Raw genomic sequence first — 18,747 nt, 5'->3', positions numbered from 1 at the left:
CTCAATGGGGAGGCGTGGGGTTGGGGATGGTATTTAACAGCACATTGAAACTAGTATCAAACCTTGGCTGGACTGGACAGGCCCTTAGGAGGAACGTGAGTTCCTGGAAGGGGTAAGGACAAAATGGGAAAAAGAATAGAAAGGCAAGCGAGTAGACTGCAAGCTTCTGAGGCTGCAGGGAGGAAGCTGGCAAAACAAGCCTCCCTCACAGGATGCCGTCTGTCTGTTTCACTGCATCTTATTCAAAGGCAGTTGTTGCCCTTCTCCCATCGCACCTTAAATGTTTTAATCCATTTGGCTAGAAAAGTAATTCTTTAAGTGAGAGGAAAGGGGGCCCTGCACAAAGGATACCAGGGACAAAAAAGTAGATGAGGCCCCCTGCCCCCTCCAGGACCTCATAGAGAAAGAGGTGGGCAGTCTGGGTGATCAGGAGAAATGAGGGGCTGTGGCCCCACAGTGTGGCCAGCTGCCCCAGCAAGAGGGATGCCGTTTTCCCTTCTCTTCCTTCTCCATCCCTGCCCCTCTTCTCCTGTACTTTGCTACAAACTGCTCACCTTTTCTAAAGAATGGCTGTGGATAGTGTTGAGGCTAGAAATCGGCTCCCCCGACAGTAGGGTTTGGGTGCCCCCCCAGGACTGTGGAGGACCCCTCTGCACAGCTCTCGGTGAGCTAGCACAGTGTACTCTTTTCTAACTGCATTGACAAAAGAAATAGGTTTCCCCATGCCATCAGCTTCAGGGAGGGAGCAATAGTGGAACGGGGACAGCAAGTGGGCTTGCGGGACCCCTTGGGCGTTGTTTTTGTGTTTAGTAGCTGCTCGCCATTGTGCCCTCAAGGGCTTGTGAACTCACTGTGATTTAGCCCAAGCCTGAGATTGGAAAGCCATGATGGAAAAACCCCAGCGTCCTTTGTCAGACTGCTGTGCTGGGCTTTATTGCATTCAACAGATGCTTCAAGACAGCACCAGCATCTCAAGGTTTCCTTATTTAAACCCAGCCTGGCTGAGCTGCCCTCCGAGGCCTGGCTGCAGGTGCCATTCGTGTGCCCCCTTTCAGATCTGTGGGGATGATAGGGATCCCTGAAGTTGGCTTGGGGTCTGGCTCTTCCCTGGGGCACCTACCATAGGTTCTGACTGTCTTGCACCCCCACATTAAAGAGAAGAACCTCTTTCTCTCCCTTCTTCTTGGTCCCCTGGCTCACTCCCCTCAGTTAGGGACTCCAGCAGGAAAAAGCTCAGAGGCAAGATTCCACCGGCCCTCGCCAACCATGGCCAGAGCAAGCCCTTTCCCAGCTTCTCCAGCCCAACCCACCCGAACACCTGGGCTGGGATCGTTTGGACCTGGCGAGAGGTTTTGGAGCCAAATATCCCCAGAAGAGCAGAAATCTTGGGCTCATAAACCGGTGGCTTTGCTGCTCCTGATGGTCGGGGTCTGGGATGTGGGCCGGGAGTCTTAGCTGCACCAGGAGAGCCCCGCCCCCAGCCTCGGTAGCCACCCAGATGAGTTCTCCCCGGGCCTCCACAGGGGCACTTCCAGCTGGAGGCTGAGGATATGGGGGAACTCTGGGGGAAAGCTGGGGGTTGGGCTCCCTCAGAGCACACGGTGGAGGACATGTGCCTAGAAGGGGCTCTGGCTGCCTGCCGCCCTCCCGTCCCTGGCTTCCCGTCCATGACTCATCCCCCTCTCCCCGAGGCTTCTAGCCCCCGAAATGTTCTAAGCTCACTGGCGGGCTCCAGACTGGCAGTGAGGCAGATCGAAGGGGGTGTCGGTAGCGAGGGTGATTGGCTGCGTATTGCCCCGCCTCTCCTCCCCGCATTGAGGCAGGGTCTGCCGGGCTCCCCCAGCCTCCCATCCCCGAAAGTTAGTTTGGTGGAGGGCATAGCTTGCTGCCACCATGCAGAAGGGAGGGGAGCCCGTCCCTTCGTGCTGGGACCCGCTCTGTCTGTGACCCCCTTAGCTCCCGCAGTCCCGCCACCCCCTCACCAGCGTGCAAGGTGGTGCGCAATCCAGCGCGCGCCTCCCCAGGTCCCTTGCGCTCCCAGGCAGCCCGTCCTCTCCGGCCGGAGAGCGCCTTGCCGGCCACCCTTTGAGCCCCTTCCCAGCTCCTAGCCCCAGTCAGAGTGCAGCATTCTCTGGGCCTGGCAGCCTCTGGCTTTCTGCGGGGAGGGGAACACAGAGGCGCCGTGCACTCCGCCCGGGCTCCCGCCCAGCCTCAGCGGCTGGGTCCGCAGCTTGCTCCCGTGCCCCTCCTGCAAGCGCAGGCAGCTCCGGGGGATCCCATGCGTGCGCCTGCCACCTCCCAGGACGCCCTCCTGCCGGCGCCCGCGGTAAGTTTGGCACCCCCGCCCCCACCGCAGCACCCAGCACGTACCATGCCAAGCGCATGCTGTCTGCAGACCGCCCTCCCCGGGCCGGGCCACCCGACCTTTGGCTAGGCTGGACTCGACCCTTCTGGCCAGAGGTCCCTCACGGCTGGGGGCTTTTGCCTCTTAAAGCTGTCCCTGCACTTTGCACACCAACTGGCTGCCCCCACCTGCCTAAGCTCCCAGGCCAGAGCTAGCCATGTGTGCGCACTTGTCATGCGTACCTCCCTGCCCCGGGCCAGCCTTGCGCATTCAGTCCAGGACTCAGGGGCACTCGGGTCAACAGCAGGCCCGCTGCATCCCAACGCCAGCTCTCAGCAGCTTGGCCTGGGAGCCTGGTACTGAGGGCACATCTGCTCCCCGCTGTTCTGAAACCTGCCCTCTTGGGCTTGTGATTCCAGCTCCCTGCTTCCCTGGCCCACCTCATTTCCCTTTATTTCTTGGTATACTTTTTTCTCTAGAAATGCACCCCGAGGCTCAAAGGGTAGTACCTGTGAATGGCTGCTGAGCAGCCCAGGCTGGCTTCTGGAAAGCTGGAAAAGTTCAGCTTGTTGCACCAAGCCTGCGGGGGGAGGAGGGAGGGGGTGCTTGGCTCTGGCCCTTGCACCTTGCTGGGGAATGTTGATAGAGGTCCTAGAATGGGGAGGGGGGCTCAGGCTGGGAACTGATTTGGGGGAGGGGCTGCCTCAGCTGGTGCCTGCTCCCTCCCACTGGCCCGCTTTTACAGGCTGTTCCGTGCTGTCCGAGTTCCGAGCCAGAGCTGGAAGAGTCATTCATTACCATTTGTGGGAGCCAGCCCCATCAAAGCCGCCGTTGGGATGCAGAGCTGAGAAGTGCCCAGTTCTCTGGCCTCACCCAGTGGCACTGAGGCAGATAGAGCTGGGAGGCCAAGGCAGGGGCTCCAGCTGCTTGGGTGCTGAGGCAGGAGGGGTCCCTCAGTTACCCTGGAGCTGAGCCGGAGTGTGAGAGTGATACACATAACCATTACTGCTCCTGCTTGGACACTGACAGCCTTAGCCAAGGCGAAGAGGAGAGCAGGGTCTGGGATGCTGGGATTCTGACAGCAGTCCCCTCCCCGTTCATTCTCACCCTGGCTAGATGCCCTCTTCCTGCCATTAGTGGGAATGGGCTGCCTCTGTAGCAGGAGCCAGATCTTCAGATTCAGGGGAGGCTTGGACCCTTCAGCAAGTGCCATAAAGCATCTATTTGGGCAGGCTGAGGAATAGTCTACTCACTTTGAGTATTGCTTTTCTTTGGGCATGTTTAATTTAAATTAAAAAAACCTTCCAAGATAGCCTGATGCCTGGGAAAAATGATTTCTTATACTCTCTTCCCTTTTCTTCTTAAGGATCCTTCCTGTACTGGAGCTTGGTAGAACAGGGTGAATGGTAGGGCTCCTTCCCTTGCATAGCTCCCTCCTCCTTCTTACTCCCCCATTTTGAGGAGAAAATGTGAGAGAGTTGTTTTCCTCCTTGCAATTTCTCCAGTGACAGATTGGCTTTCTCACCAGCAGGAACAGCCCTGAACCTCTAAAGGCTAGCTCAGACTAGTTGGGACAATGCTCAGGTAGGAATTTTGAAACCTTGTCTTTGCCTCCGTCTGGTGACCTCTGCCCTTTTGGATAATCTGGACATGGAAGGGTTTGGGGGTGTTTCAAAACTGTTTCTGCTGCAGTCGTCGCGAGGGGGGAGGGAGACTCCCAGCTTCTTCTCCTTCCACAAACAGTAGGGATCCGTCTGAGATCAACATGGAGAGACAGTGTTGGGGTGCATTTGTCTTTAGGAATATCTGGAAGTGATTAGGTTGTGAAGTCTGCTTTCTGTCACTATGTCTTTTGAAGAGTTCAGGTAAAGCACACAGTCTTTGAGGATGAAAAATCTGAAAAGAGGAGTTTTTATTGATGATGGGGGGAGGGCAGCTGCATGAGCCCTTCACTTGTGGCAGGTTAGGATGCTAAACTCTTTGCTGAGAAACTGAAAAAGGAATACTCTCAGTTTTCTTTCCTTGGTTTTCCTCTGAAAAGTCTGTTGTTTAATCACCATGGACAGTTCAGCATGTAACTGGAAAGAGCCGAGGATATTAGAGCAGTCAGAACTGCTGGTCAGATCTAGTTTGCTTCCGTAGTTTTGTGTCTGTTCCCAGAATTCAAGTATTTATTAGCTACCAACTGTCTACAAAGGTGCTGTGCTAGTTGCTGAGAATACTCCAATGTGGATGTTGCCTCCAGCAGTAAAGATCCTCACTCCTGCTTGCCTGCTAAGCCCCTGTATCTTTCATCTGTGACCTCTCACAGATCAACTACAAGGGATCCTACCCTTCTTCTGGGCAGCTTCACTATTTCTAGAGATGTCCCTTAGAGCGCTTCTTCAACCTTCATGCCTTCCTTCTCCCTTTGGGCTCCCTTTAGAAGTAGTCCCACCTTCGAACATCCCACTTTCAGGACCCTGACCTCTGAACTTCCCTCATCTGATCATGGTCTCCCACCATCATACTTCCTTTGGGCTGTACATTCCCTGAGACTGTGGCTGGTCTCATTTCTCCCTTCCTACGCAGTCTCGTCTCCACATTTAATCTTTTCTACTGGACGCCGTTTTCTACATTCGCTCCACGCTTTTCTCCTTCCCTCTTTCAGGCATCGTCCCATTCTGCTAATCCTCAGCTGAAGCTCATCCCTCACCCAATAGTAACTTTACATCTATGCGAGAAAAGTTAGAATCTAGGAAGATGACCCGTATGGGCCTTGGGGGATTGAAGTCATTAGGGCCAGATAGCCTGGGTCCCAGGGGAGTGAAAGACCTTGCAGATATGAACATTTCGCTTCTGTCAGACACATCTGCACTCACCTCGGCCAGGAAAGGCGTGGCAGGGTTCCCGAAGGCCAGTGAGCCCTGGATTGTCAAAAGAGAGCAGACAATAGAGTCTGCAAAGTTTTAGGCCTGGGATCTTGACTTTGATTCCTGGCAAGCTTCTATAATACATAATTAAAGGGATGGTGAGTGAACATCTAAAAAAGGAAAGAATTGGCACGAGCTTATCAAAACTGAGCATAGCAGACTCCCCTTAGTTGCTCTTGTGTCCATTTTCCTAGACTTCGAGCAGCCTTACAGCAGATCAGCCTTATACAGTCTCCCCGGGGTTATTGTAAGGATCAAATGAAATATGTAAAATAGCAAAGCGTTTTCCAAACCATGAAGCACTCTGTAAGTGCTAGTTGCTATTATTATCTTCAGGACAGAGAAGGCTGGAGACGTGGTTTGCCTGGATTTCAGCAAATGATTGGAAAAGGTCTCTTAGGTTATTTTTGGGGAGGCAAAAAAGAGATGCGAGCTAAAGGAACTGGCAGTTTGGTGATTTGTACCAGGTCAGATGACCAGACCCCACAAGTACTCTAAGGATGACCTGACTCCAAGAGCCCCAGCGCAAGTTCCCACGAGACTGTTCTCTCCTTGTTGAAAATCTTAGAGAGGGCAATTCTTGGTCAGAAACGGGTTGGACTTAGATGCTTTCTGAGGCACCTTTCCCTCTGCAGTTCTGTAAGTCATCCCTTTCTCCTTTCCCTGCAGTTGCAAAATCCTGTGGATTTTACCTTTCTGTCACCTGCCACTCCCACAGCCAATGAGACAGATAGAAAGAGGAGAGAGAGAGTGAATGTGAGTGTGTGCCTATGAGTATTAGTTCAGACCCTCAGCACTGCTCACCTAGCCTATTTGAACCAGCCTCCCAAACTGGTCTTCCTTTTCAATCCATCCTCCAAACAGCTACCAAAATAGACTTCTTAAAATGGAAGCTTGTCTCGTATCCCTCAGCTCCCAGACCTTCAGTGGCTTCCTGCCTCAAGGCATAGGGGGAGATCCAAACTCCTCAGCCCGATACAGTCTCGCTCGGAGCTTCCTTACCACAGGCTCCGTTGCAGCTAGCCTAGACTGCTAGCTATTCCTTGAATCAAACTTGCCTTTTTCCAGTTGGCAACTTCTCTGTCCCCCTGAGCTTTTTTCTTCTTTCCAGATTCAGCTCTCATCCGCACAGCCTGCTATCGCTGTTTTCTCCATTCTCAGCCGACCTCCCATTCTCATTTGTGTGCACGCCACATACCCCAACGTGCTCCATGCCATGCCCTCTCCTGATTGCCCAGCACTTGGCAGGCTTAGCATGTGTTTGTCGGATTTGAGAGAAAGGGGCTCGCTGAAGAAAGCTTCTCCCCACTTCCCTCTTTGGCGTGGTTCTCCTTGCCCCCTCTCTAGTTGGGACAGGCCAGATGCCCGATTTGAGCGGGGTGTTTGGACTTTGCCCCTTTTCACGGTCCTTCCTGGGCATGGCGCCGTCCTCTCAAGGTCCCCTTCCATAGGACTAGGATTCAGCCTTCTCCCACGCCCAGACATACCAGCCAAGACTGCTTGACTCATCTTCCCCGCTGTCAGGAGACGGAGGGACAATTTGGACTTTGAAGGTGACAGTCACTGGAAAATCAGAGTGAGTTTGACAGTGAAATATACTGGCTCCCTCTTATCTCCGAGTCCTGCTGGTTGCCACCTCTGGTTTTCCATGGCTGCTCCATGTTTTTTCTCTGGCTGGGGAAACTGCCTATGAAGAGCACTAATGAAAGTTCTGGGCTCGGGCTAAGACCTCTGGAAGGCTGACCTTGCAGCCTCTGGGCTAGGGCATGGCTGAGTCGGTCCCCAGACAATTACTGGCAGAGGGGTGGCTGGTTGATGGGGCAGAGCAGGGAGAGTGAGGCAGAGTGGGCAGCTTGTTGCCTTTTAGTGTGTGGCAAGCTTCGGGACTGGCCATGAGAGAGAGTAGGTGGGGAAATGGGGCCTTCAGAAGGCAATTAATTAGCTTAGGTGGGAAGATGAGTGTGCAGGGATGAGCCTGTGTTCTTGTGGGGGCCTGTGTGGAATTAACATTTCCATGAAATAGGGATCCTGTTCTTTCATTAAAAAAAACATCCAAAATTTCAGAAATGTCATTAGGGATTTTGTAGAGGTCAGAATGATCTATTTCGAACAAGGAAGGACCTTGAAAGTACAGCCAACATGCTCCTTTTTTTCCTTTTTTTCTTTAATTAAAGCTTTTAATTTTCAAAATATATACATGGATAATCTTCAACATTGACCCTCGCAAAACCTTGTGTTCCAAATTTTTTCCCTCCCTTCCCTCCACTCCCTCCCCTAGATGGCAAGTAATCCCACTTGATTTGAACCTGGGTCCTGTTGTTCCAGTGCAACAGTTAGAGATTTGGGCAGAATGATGATGAGGCACCTATGAGCCTAGTTCTGATCTGGTTTCAAACACTTGCCAGCTGTGTGACCCTGGACAACTCACTTCATCCCCTTTGCTTCAGTTCTGTCATCTGTAAAATGAGCTGAAGAAGGAAATGGCGAACCCCTCTAGTATCTCCACCAAGAAAACCCCACATGGGGTCATGAAGAGGTGGACATGACTGGAAAAACAACTGAATAAAAAAGACTTGGGCTTGAATCTCCCTCAAATGCTAGGCTGAATTCCTTTGAGCCTAAAAATCCCCCTATATAAAATAGGGGGTGGGATGATAGGATCCACCTTTCAGGTTGCTGTAACAAAGGCAATAATGTCCATAAAAGACTTGGCAAACTTTAAGGTGCTCTATAAATAAGAGCTTTGACCTGGCCAGACAAAGCATGGAGTTTGGGAAAGGCCTCTTGTGTTCAACTCCACATCAGGAGGGCAGAAAGCCAGGGGGGAGGCACACAGAAAATACTAAGAAGGTGGTGAGTGAGTGAAAATGGGTGGGCTATATTGAAGATGGCTGGAGGAGGAAGTTGTCACTAACTAGTGCAAGAATTGGACGGCTGTTCTATCAGGACCAGAATTTTCCCCAGCCACGAGGCTAGCACACCTCAGCAGTTGTCAGTAATGGGCGTCTGATTTTAGTCATTTATATGAGGTTGCCTGTTAGATATCGCCGTCTCCCATTCGAGGTCCTTCTGTTCTACCCTCCTGAGTAGCTGGGACAGGTGCATTGTTGTAATTCATTTCATTTTGACCAGGGATGTGAGAGCATTGCAGGTAATTAGATTTCCCTTGGATTACTTCTAAACTATGGAAACTTGTATCCCATGATGACTGTAGCTTCTGAAAAATCCTACCACTGTCTTATTTTTTTTTTCAGCTTCTGCCAGGTTTTAAAATTCTTGACCTGCACCAAGGGATAGCCTTTCTCATAACTCAACAAGCTTAGTGCAGGTCGAGGAGACAGTGCGATATGTACAGAGTGAAGAGATTTGGAATTGAAGGAGTTGGTTCTGAATCTTGTCTGGGTAACATCCAGAGGGTCACTTGCTGTCTCTGGACCTCAGTTGCTTTTGTGTAAAATGAGAAAGTAGATTAGAGCATGAACTTTGAGGGTCTGGGGAGATGAGGAGAGGATCAAAATTGGTTTTTGTCAGTGAGACTTCTCTTGATTCAAGATAAAATTCTTTTTTTGTCGTTTTCAACATTCATTTTTTGTGAGATTTTGTGTTGCAGATTTTTTTCTCCCTCCCTTCCTCCCTCCCTTACCATCCCCTCCCCAAGACAGCAAGCAATCTGCACTAAGTTATACATGTACAAGAGGATCCAAAATATTGATAACTATTTCTTGATTTGGGGATACAAAATAGAATATGAGCTCAAAGAAACAGAGTTGTGATATGACAATTTAAAATGGAGTCTCAGCAGAGACTTAAGAGTCTTTCTTAAAGATTTAAATCATTCTTAAAATTCTCTTCTAGCATCTTCGAATTTTTTTCTGAAATGAAGAACCCAGCGATAAAAATGTCGCTATCAGACAGAGAGTGGGCAGAGAGGAAAAAATAACATGGAGACAGAATGACAAGTGAAGAAATGTTGTCACTGGAGTAATTTGATTTCCTCTTTGTTACTAAGCTTTATATTTTACTTTAAGAAAATGCCATTTTTCGGGGCTCTGCCAAATTCTTTAATTAGAGACTTGATAAAGCCGTACTGGATGTTGAGTCTCCTGACTTGGATAAAACAACAAGCTGAGGCTAGTTAATTTATTTCTGTAGCACAATGCTAAAGACATATCTGGAAACCACCGGAAAATGAGGCTGGAAGGTTGACAGTTTGGGTATTTCTTTATATGAACATGAAAACCAGCATAGGTAGAATGGCCTTGAAAGCCTCCTCCCTGCCTCTTGTAGAGCCTCCTTACCCGGTACTGGCAGTTCACCCTAGAAAGTGTCACTGCCAGGTCCTTCCCATTGATTGGCCAGCACAGGAGTCAGAGGCCAGGAGTGGAACCTCGGCTCTGGCTCTTGGCTCATCTCTGCTTGTTTTGCTTCTTTTGACTTCAACTTCCTCCTCAGTAAAATGGACCCCAAAGAGCCCTTTCAGCTGTGGTCACTGCCCGAGATCTACTAAGGTCAGTTCCTCTGGTCCTCCCGGCCAGCCTGCTGCCCTTTGTTACAGTACAATGGAAGATCTTGGAAAGCTCGAGAATCCAGACACAAGTTTGGCTCTCAGCTCTACTATTTCTTAGCTGTGGGACCTTTGCTGAGGCACTTTTATCTATTTGGCTTCAGTTTCCTCCACATCTGTGAAATCAAGAGGTTAGAAGACCCAGTAGGAGGCTTAGGTGTCAGACACTGAACTCAAATGCCAAAGACCTGAATTCAAGTTGAGCATCTGACACATAGGAGCTATGTGACCATAGAAAAACCACTTAGCTCCATATACTTGAGGCAGCTCTCTCAGACTCAGTTCAAAATAGATCGATGATCAGATGTTCCATCTTAGGAATTCTTTACACTGAGGAAATCACAGATCCAGGCTCTATCTGGTATAGGTGAAGGTAACTCCTCAAAGCATTACAGTACTCTAAGGCACAAGCAGCGCCCTAAACGAATTCTGCTACAAGAGAAATTATCAATAACGAATAGCTAGGATTGGATGGTTTTATAACCAAAAATGGAAAGAGGACGAGAAGAGATCAATTGGTTTTGGTTTTTGTGAGGGTCTGGAGGTAAGAAGGGATAAAATGAATTCGGTTTTAGAGCTCTATAATTGTAGAGTTGGAAGAGACCTGAGAGGTCATGTAGCATAAGCCAGTGTTCTTCCCCATCCACTATAAATGGCGATCCAGATTTTGCTTGAATTCCTCCAGTGATGAAGAACTCTACCTGATGAGGCAGCAATTCCATTTGAGGGCAGCTCAAATTATTAGGAAGATGCACACGTTCATCCGATGTTAATCCAATTGTTTAGTTTTTACTCATCCATCCATTTCTACCTTCTGAAGCTGCATTGGGTGTCTCATATCGATGTGAAAACGGGATACCCGAAGAAAGAGTTTTGGAAGGCAGATGGAGATAGGGACCAAAGCTCTGAGAAGAAAACAAGGCCAGAAATATATGGGAATCTTTAGAAAAGATGGTAGAACCTATGAGAATATGAAATTTATCTAAAGACAATGTGCACTGTTTGAGTGAATGGGAATCAGTGCGTTGGAGTAGGAAGGCAATCTGATGTCAGGGGAGGAGTTCTCGTGTCCTAGGCTCTTAGTCCTGGCTCTATCATTAACTACCTGTATGGTGTTAGGCAAGTTCCCAAGACTCAGACTACCCAGCGTCTCCCAGCTGAGAGCCTAATCTTGTCATCGATTTTCCAGTTGTAAAAACCCACTCTAGAAATCCGAGTTAGAGGATCTGGGTTTAGAATCCCAGATAATGACAATCAGAAATCTTAAACTCTATCATTTTTATTAGGCAAACGAGGGGCCATCTGCCACTGGATATGAGGAGATATCTCCACATCCAAGGCATTTCCATGAATATAGAACTTCCCTGCATCGAGAAGCATCCTATTGGATTGGTGGGAGGAGAGAGCTATATAGCAGGGGAGACAAATAGCTTGCTTTTTCAGGATAGAGTAGTTAAGTGAATTCCAAGATGTTGGCCATCAATAACAAATTACTCATAACCTTTTCTAGGTGACTTCTATTTAAACTTTTGCGCAGTGATAGCCTCTGTAGAGTATTGTTAAAGAATGGATAGGGAGATGAAATCCAACTTCATTTGAGAAACTGCTAAATTATAAATGATAGCTCTTCGATTAGATCCTAAACAGAGCTCCCCAGAGCACAGAAACAGCATAGCAGCAGAGACTCATCAGCCAGTTTTGGCTGGAGAGCATTGTATGACAGCTGGCAGTGGGCACTTGCTGGTTTCCCTGAAAGGTGAAACGTGATAGATTCATTACTGTCTTTGAGCTTCAAACATGTTTATGCTCAAAGTATTTAGTAAGGATTCAGAAATTAAAACTGAAGGGCAGGGAGAGATGGGAAGAAGTCAAAGAAGTAATAATGTTCTTTATCGCTGTTTAGCGATCGGAAACGGTCTTAAAAGTCCAGTCAACTTTGGAAATGTACCAAAGTGCATAGTCCACTGGTGGTGAACCAATTCTACTTCTTAATAAGTCTGTGCTAGCCACTGGATTATACTGAGTTAAGGATAGTTCCAAGAATCCTCAAAGGTTTCCACTGAACTGAGATCAGAAAGAGAGACATTGGTCAGCTGTCATCAAAGTGAGCAGCATTCATTAAGGAAGGTGGTGGTCGTTGGGAACCACGATGGAGCCAGTTCAGTTGAGCCAGCCCCCAAGGGGCTCAAAGTAACCAAGGCTCCAGAGGAATTTTTTTTCTCTAGTAGATGTCCAAAGTTCAGGAACATTTTTATGGAAGTCACCAGTGAGCTCTTAATTTAGAGCCCATGATTCCTAAAGCTGTAGCCAAAGTCACTGGTCCTGAGAGCACAGAGCTGGCCTGTTAAGTGGCCAAACCAAGCCATTGATCCTTGAGAGCTCTATTTTTTTTTGAGGGGTGGGGTAAAAGGGAGGGAGGCAGGGAGAAGAGAGAAACCCAGGACTCCCAGCTAAGTACTTCAGAATGCTTAAGTACCCACATTAACAGCTTGCAAAGCCGCAAGACATTAAGTACTGAACATGGGAATCCCTAAGTAATAGAACCAAAGTATGATGATTAAATGGGTAATGTACTTGCAGAGTTTCCCCTGTGAAGCACCATAATAATGATAATCTCCTCCATGACATTTTCACCGTGCTACACTGAAGGCTTCACGGGAGATAGCGCATTTGATTCTCACAACAACCTTATAAAAGTAGGAAGCTGAAGCCTAGAGATGGGGAGCCAGAGGGACCCCGGAGTCCAACCTCCTCATTTTATACCATTGGAAATTGAGCACCAGAAAAGGACAGTGATGTGCCTAAAATCTCAGAGCCACTTGGCAGGCTTTTAACTTTGACCTTTTGCAGGGATCTGGATGCAGTCTTGCCCTGATACAGCACAGCTGCCAGAGATGGGGGAAAATCCTCTGAGGTTGTCTAATCCCCTCCCTCGTTTTACAAATGGAGAAACTGAGAGCCAGGGCAGGGTAATCAGGATTTAGACAAAGCATAAGTTTCATACAAGGCAGCTAAATAAAGCTCTAGAATTTGGTACAGTGCCCAAAGCCCTAACTTCTAAATGATAAACAGGTCTGCCTCCTCCCTTGTCCCCTGGACCCCAATCTGGTCAGCTTGTCCGGAACATTGCAGGGACATAGATGAGAGATCTTCTCAAAGTGGGACAATTAGCAACCAAAGATTCTGGCAGTATAGTCAATTAAATAACATCCCACCCCACCCCATTGTCCAGTGTAAAATCTTTTGCCCCTTCATGGTTCTCAATGAAGCACTCAATTAATATTATATATAGAATGTTAAAGCCTGCAATCCCCCCCTTCTCTTCCTCTCCTCTGTTCTCCTCTCATCTCTCTCCTTCTCCCCCCTCTCTCCCTCCTTCTTACCTCTCTCCCTCTTTCCCCCTCCTTCTTTTCTCCTGTCTCCCTCTCTCTTCCCCTCCCCTTCCCTTTTCCCTATTTCTCTCTCCCTCCTTACCTCTCTATCTTCCTCTTCTCCTCACTCTCTTTTTTCTTGCCTCTCCCTCTCTTCCTCCCTCTTTTCTCCTATCTCCCCCTCCTTCTCTCTCCTCCACTGACTACCTTTCCCTCTCTCCCCCTTTCTCTCTCCTTTTCTTTCTTCTTTCTCTCTCCTCCTCTTCCTCTTCTTCTGTCCTCTCTCTCTCTGTCCTTTCTCTGTCCCTCTCTTCCTGTTTCCCTCTCTCCCTCTCAAAATGTGGGAGCCTAACTAATGGTAGTATATATCTTGGTAGGTCTGAGTTATAGATCCTAATAGCTGTGGCTTTCCTGGCACAAGATTCAGGATAAGAGATAGCCTCTCAAAATAAGCAATCAGAGGAAAATAAAGGAATGGAATAAAACAAAATGACTTGAGAAAATAGAAGAAATGACTAATAGGGATGCAGACCCAGCAAGGTCAAATATACTAACTCAATTTCCTATAAATAACATCGACCAGGTGAGAAAAACCAATCACGACTTAAAAAATAATCTAATTGTGTTCCCAGAAATTCCTTTCTGGCTCAATCTCTTCTGAAAATCATATGAACCGTTCCCCTTTAATCTAGTTTCCCATTCTTCAAGGTTCTTGCAGATAAGCTAGAGTAGCAATATTTATAGACCATCTATTTTTCAATGGGAAAGTATGTCAAATGAGAGCATTCTTAGCCCAGTATATCAAATCAAGCAGAAGAGCACAGGATGTGATTCGGCTTTGGGTTGTTTGGCCCTGCCTCGAGATTCTCAAGCATCCTGCTCTGTGTTGAGGAGGGAGGAATGTATCCAGTTCCAGCCCATTGTCAGCATGACTTTTGCGATCGTCTACCTTGCGGATACCGTCAAGACAAAATTGTTGATATTAATTAACGTCTCTAAACTCATAGTCATAAAAGGTCGGCCTTATCCTCTCTGTCGTTGCTGCTCTGGGGAAGGGAATAGACATGTGGTTTTTAAACATAACGCGACTCCTGACTCACTTAATTCCACCAAGACGTTAAACTCAAGTCACGTAGTATGCATCTGTGCTTTACACATCATAGGCACTTAGTACTTATTGGGTGATCTCCAGAGGGAGAGTAGAACCTTGCTCTTTTCTCTACCATTGCCTCTGTATTTGCCACATTTCTAATATTCTGGGAGGAATGTAAATGATGGGAGGGATGCTATGTGCTTCCAAATAAAATAAATAAAATCTTTGCATCTAAAGCTGTCCTTCTTGTTTTTCTCCCCCGAGTCTTGCCAAGCCTGTGACGCTTAGAATATATTAAGTAGCAATGTCATTATACGGTTCCCATCATCCTGCCACGTGAATGTAGAAAACTGTTATTTTCCTCGTTCAAAGGATATCGGTTCCTTAAAATAGCAAGTAGCTTCCAAATGGTCTGAGCCGTACCAGTCATTTTCACATATGAATACAATCATGGGAGAAATAGAATTGTGGGTTCCATTCCTTGGCAGCGATGTTCTAATACAAAGTATCCCCTCCTGGTAGAAACAGCTTTTTCTATAAAGTCAGCTCTTGAATAAGTGAGTTTCTTGGGAAAGTAGACCTTCATTTCTTCAAACTAGGTGCTATCTCATTTCTGCCATGATTCTAGGACAGAAATTGCCCTGGCCCACCTATGGTCCCTGCTCTTCATTTGGATTTAGTGCAGTTTGAATGTATAAATTTATGGCCCGGCTCTTCTGCATGGGGCTCCATCCATCACTTTCTTTACATCTACCAGAACTAGTGCCTTTGGATGTACCTTAATGTGCCGTTAACCTTGGTTTTCCGATCCTTCTTTTCAGAGGAAAGCTGATATCTCCAGTGATTGAAAGAGACTGACTTCTCCACATTACCCACTTCCAAAAGTAAGTATATGCATGCCTGCATGCGGGAGCCAACCCCAAGGAGGGGCTTGAGGGGTTTGGGTCGTGTTTGTTATCCAAAATACCCGAGATGGAATTGCCAGATTTTGTTCATGTTGCTCTACCTTATCACGGAGAAAAGTGCATCTTGAACGATTCCTCTTTTACTAAAGCAGAGAATCCTTTAAGTACCCTTCATTAAAACAGAGGACACAGACCTAAGCTTTGATGTTGCATGATCCGATGAAATGATTGTGTTGATTTGGGATGCCTCGAGTCAAACCCAAGGGGTAACATAGTGTAGTGGGTAGAGGGCTGACCTTGGGGTCAGGAAAACCTGGTTCAAATCCTGCTTCTGTCTCTTGCTAATTGCCCTGTGCACAAATCACTCAGCCTCTCGGTATCTTGGGAGGCCTTCTAAAAGTATACGTTGCAGAAAAATTCCTCGGCCTCATTGAAGGAGGGAGTCTCTACATCAGAAGTTCCCTGTGTCAGTAAATTCACAGTCTGACGTCACTCCCTTTGAAGAAAAAATCAGTGCCACTAGATGACAATCAAGGGGACTTATGTGACCCCCTCCAAAAAATGTCAATCTCAACCTATGAGACTTAATCAGTGTTGTACCTTGAGCATTTTAACAAGGCAAGGCCAGCTAGAGTATAATCCAACCAAACGAACACTATCGAAAACAAGCTCTTGTGTGCACTTTGAGGGTAGCTGCACAGATCCAGACCTGGACCAGAGTGGGCAGGAAGTGGACTTTCTTTGTTGGGAGCTCCTTTTATAGCAAAGACTCCCTTGGACTCTCTACTGCCTTCCTGCCCCACTGATAGATAGCTTTCATTACTAACAGTAACCAACTTCTAGGTTAGCTTAAGGAGATTTCTCAAAGTTCCAGATGGAGTGAGATAAAGTTCTAGAAATCCCAATAAGTGATGACCCAACATTGGGTATTTGGAGAAATCCTAATTTGGTCTCCTAGAAAATTGGTTAATTTTGAACTTTGAAATTCAGTTACACAGATGCCCAATCTATCTTTTTGGTGGGATGAAGAAATTGAAATCCTCAGAAGTGAATGGTTGCCTCCAAGGGCACATGTTTAGAATAAACAATTACATTTGTCCCCTTTTAACCAACAGGATGAGATTTAACCACATACAGACTTTTAAATATCTGGTTTTGATATAGTATGCCAAATCCCCATCTTCCCCTGAGTAAGCAAAACTCAGAGATTTTCACAGGTCATGTTAATTTATCCAAAGCAAAATACATCTGGTAAGATTATGGGGGAAAAAAAAACAACCTTACCAGACAGTAGCAAAATAGCAGAACGTGACACAGTATACTGACCCCAAATCTGCAAGTCAAATTATTCTCTGTGAAATTCAGAAGGCCCCCTACACAGAGTTGGGTGCTCAGTGAATTGGGGGAAATGACTTGAATACCTGTAGGAAAGGCAGCTTTGTCCAAGAAGCTAGTACTTGCCTCTTCTCTGTCTCTGCTAAGTGGCTGATGCACTCACGTGATTTCTATTTTCTAATGGCCTATGAGTTGCACAGACAGTCTCAGATTTTGAAGGCAATTGGGGCTCAATTCGAATTCCCAACCTTGTTTCTCAAGTATTGAACAAATGCCTCCTTCTGTGAGCATTTTTTCCACTAGTGTGAATATTTGCTTATCCATCTTTATTGCTGGCTTCCAGACAGAAGCCTTGGAGAATGCTAAATGTAGCCACCCTCGTCAAAACTCTGAGCTGACAGAGAAATCAGCCCACCCTATCCAAGATTCAGGATTCTGTGACTAACATTAGCAGCCTGAAGGGGGCACTTTTAATCCATCCCCATCTTATAGGGAAGAAACTAATATCAGCAAGGACTTGCCAGGGTCATCGAGGCAGTAGATGGCAGAATCAGGATTCGAACCTAAGTCCTCTGACACCACTTCCATTGCTCTTTCCCTTGCACAATGCTACCACCATTTCAGAACCAAAAAATGCAAAGAAAATGGTTTGGTCATTTAAAGGTTAAAAGGTAAGGTCTTATAGTCTCTAAGGCTAAGTTACCGGTAATGGGCATCCGTAGAGACTATTTTCCACACTGGAAGTCCCTACTCAGATGAAGTCTCAAGTCCAGAGCAGCTGGAAGAAAAGGTAAGTTGAGATTTAAGCTAGTATTTGAAGGGCTCGCTAATGCTGGATTGGTTTCGCTACAACCCTGGATAAAAGTTCTATTTGTGGTAGTTGATGTTACTTAACACACCCACTGTCTAAGAGATACATTTCCCCAAAAATGAGGAGGGACTTTTAAATTATAGGTATTCAATATATGCATATCTTCTTCAAGATAACATTTCGGGGGCACTGTCGCAGCTGCAACACGTAAAGGAAGGCCTGGTGGAAGGGAGTTTGTTTGAAGGGTTCGGCTCATTAAGAACAATGGTATTTTTAGGAAATAGAGGCTGTGCCTGTTGTCATGTGTTGATGAGTGTCGAAATTTCAGTAGCAGTGCATGAACTAGAGAAAAGAAAGTGCAGAGAGAGTCTTGAGAAGTCCAGGCCAGCCAGTCTGGGCACAGTGAATGACATTTGCCCGATGATCTGTTTAATTCTATGCTTTGATCTCCTCAACCACACAAATAATTGACTTACTGTAAGCAGTGTGAAATGTACCCGGCTGTCAGTTTACCTTCTTCTCCGCTTCAGCTTTTCCATCTACAGAACTGGACTAAATGGTAACCAAATCACCAAGTTCCTCTCCAGTCTTGAAATTCTGACCTAGTTCACCTGTTCAGCTCCCCAAATGTAGGGCAAAGTGGTGCCTTCTCCTATCTCTTCTTTAGGGTTGAACTTAGTGTGTTTGATTTCCTAGCATTGCTTCCTCTCTTTTATTCTTATTGGAGACATTGTGTATATCGTTTTTCTAGTTCTGCTCCTGATTGGTACCGGACAAGGGTTCATAGAAGGCACCCAGACTTCTCCGTGTTCATCATATCTTTTAGAGCATGATCCAGTTCTCTTATTTCTAGGTAGTGTAGCTTACCTCCCATTCACCTGTCAATGGAGCAAATGGGTTTTCTCAAGCAAAGTTTCAGGATGATTTTTTTAAGTCGCCCTGGGGTCTTTGATTTCTACAGGCTGAGCTCCATCATGATCTCTGTTAGAAAGTGGCCATTTCAGTTAGGTACCATAAGGAGGCAGATTGCTAAGGAAAAGAGAGAGCCAAGTTTTAATGACATCCCAAGATAAGCAGCAGGGCTCGATCAACAACCCAATCCTTTGCCAGCAAAGGACAAATAGGAGATTCTGAGACTCTTCACAAGATTTGATGAAACCGTCAACTGCTGCAAAGGTCTTAAATGATAGAAACTTCTCCTGTGTCACTGTGTCAGGTTAGAAAGCTCTTCCAAAGGAAAACAGAAAACTCCAGGGAACTTTACCCTAGCATTGATGTCACCCTGATAAAATCAAACTGAACTGTTCATTTTTCCCAACTGCCCTTGAGAGCAGCCTCAGTTGGAAGGCAGTATTTGGAGTTATTGGCCTGTCTTGAGGAGAAGGAATAGGCTCTTCTTCTTTAGACAGGTG

The 18,747-nt window shown here is 46.9% G+C and overlaps 1 protein-coding gene across 3 annotated transcripts in view; it reads left to right on the top strand.

Moving 5' to 3' along the window:
• The window catches only part of HTR2C (5-hydroxytryptamine receptor 2C), a 169,115-nt gene that overhangs the window by 50,394 nt on the left and 99,974 nt on the right, over positions 1-18,747 (top strand). The window contains exons 1-2 of one of the 3 annotated variants that reach the window (XM_051968232.1): positions 1,795-2,326; positions 15,106-15,168. The gene's annotated coding sequence lies outside the window, so the exon portion shown is untranslated. Of the gene's footprint in view, positions 1-1,794; positions 2,327-15,105; positions 15,169-18,747 lie in introns of those variants that run through there. The other 2 variants (XM_051968229.1, XM_051968230.1) reach the window with 2 other exon arrangements.

Source organism: Antechinus flavipes, chromosome X, assembly GCF_016432865.1.
Source record: "Antechinus flavipes isolate AdamAnt ecotype Samford, QLD, Australia chromosome X, AdamAnt_v2, whole genome shotgun sequence".
Lineage (NCBI taxonomy): Eukaryota > Metazoa > Chordata > Mammalia > Dasyuromorphia > Dasyuridae > Antechinus > Antechinus flavipes.
Note: the sequence above shows the minus strand (reverse complement) of the source record. Positions and strands in the feature narration are given on the sequence as shown.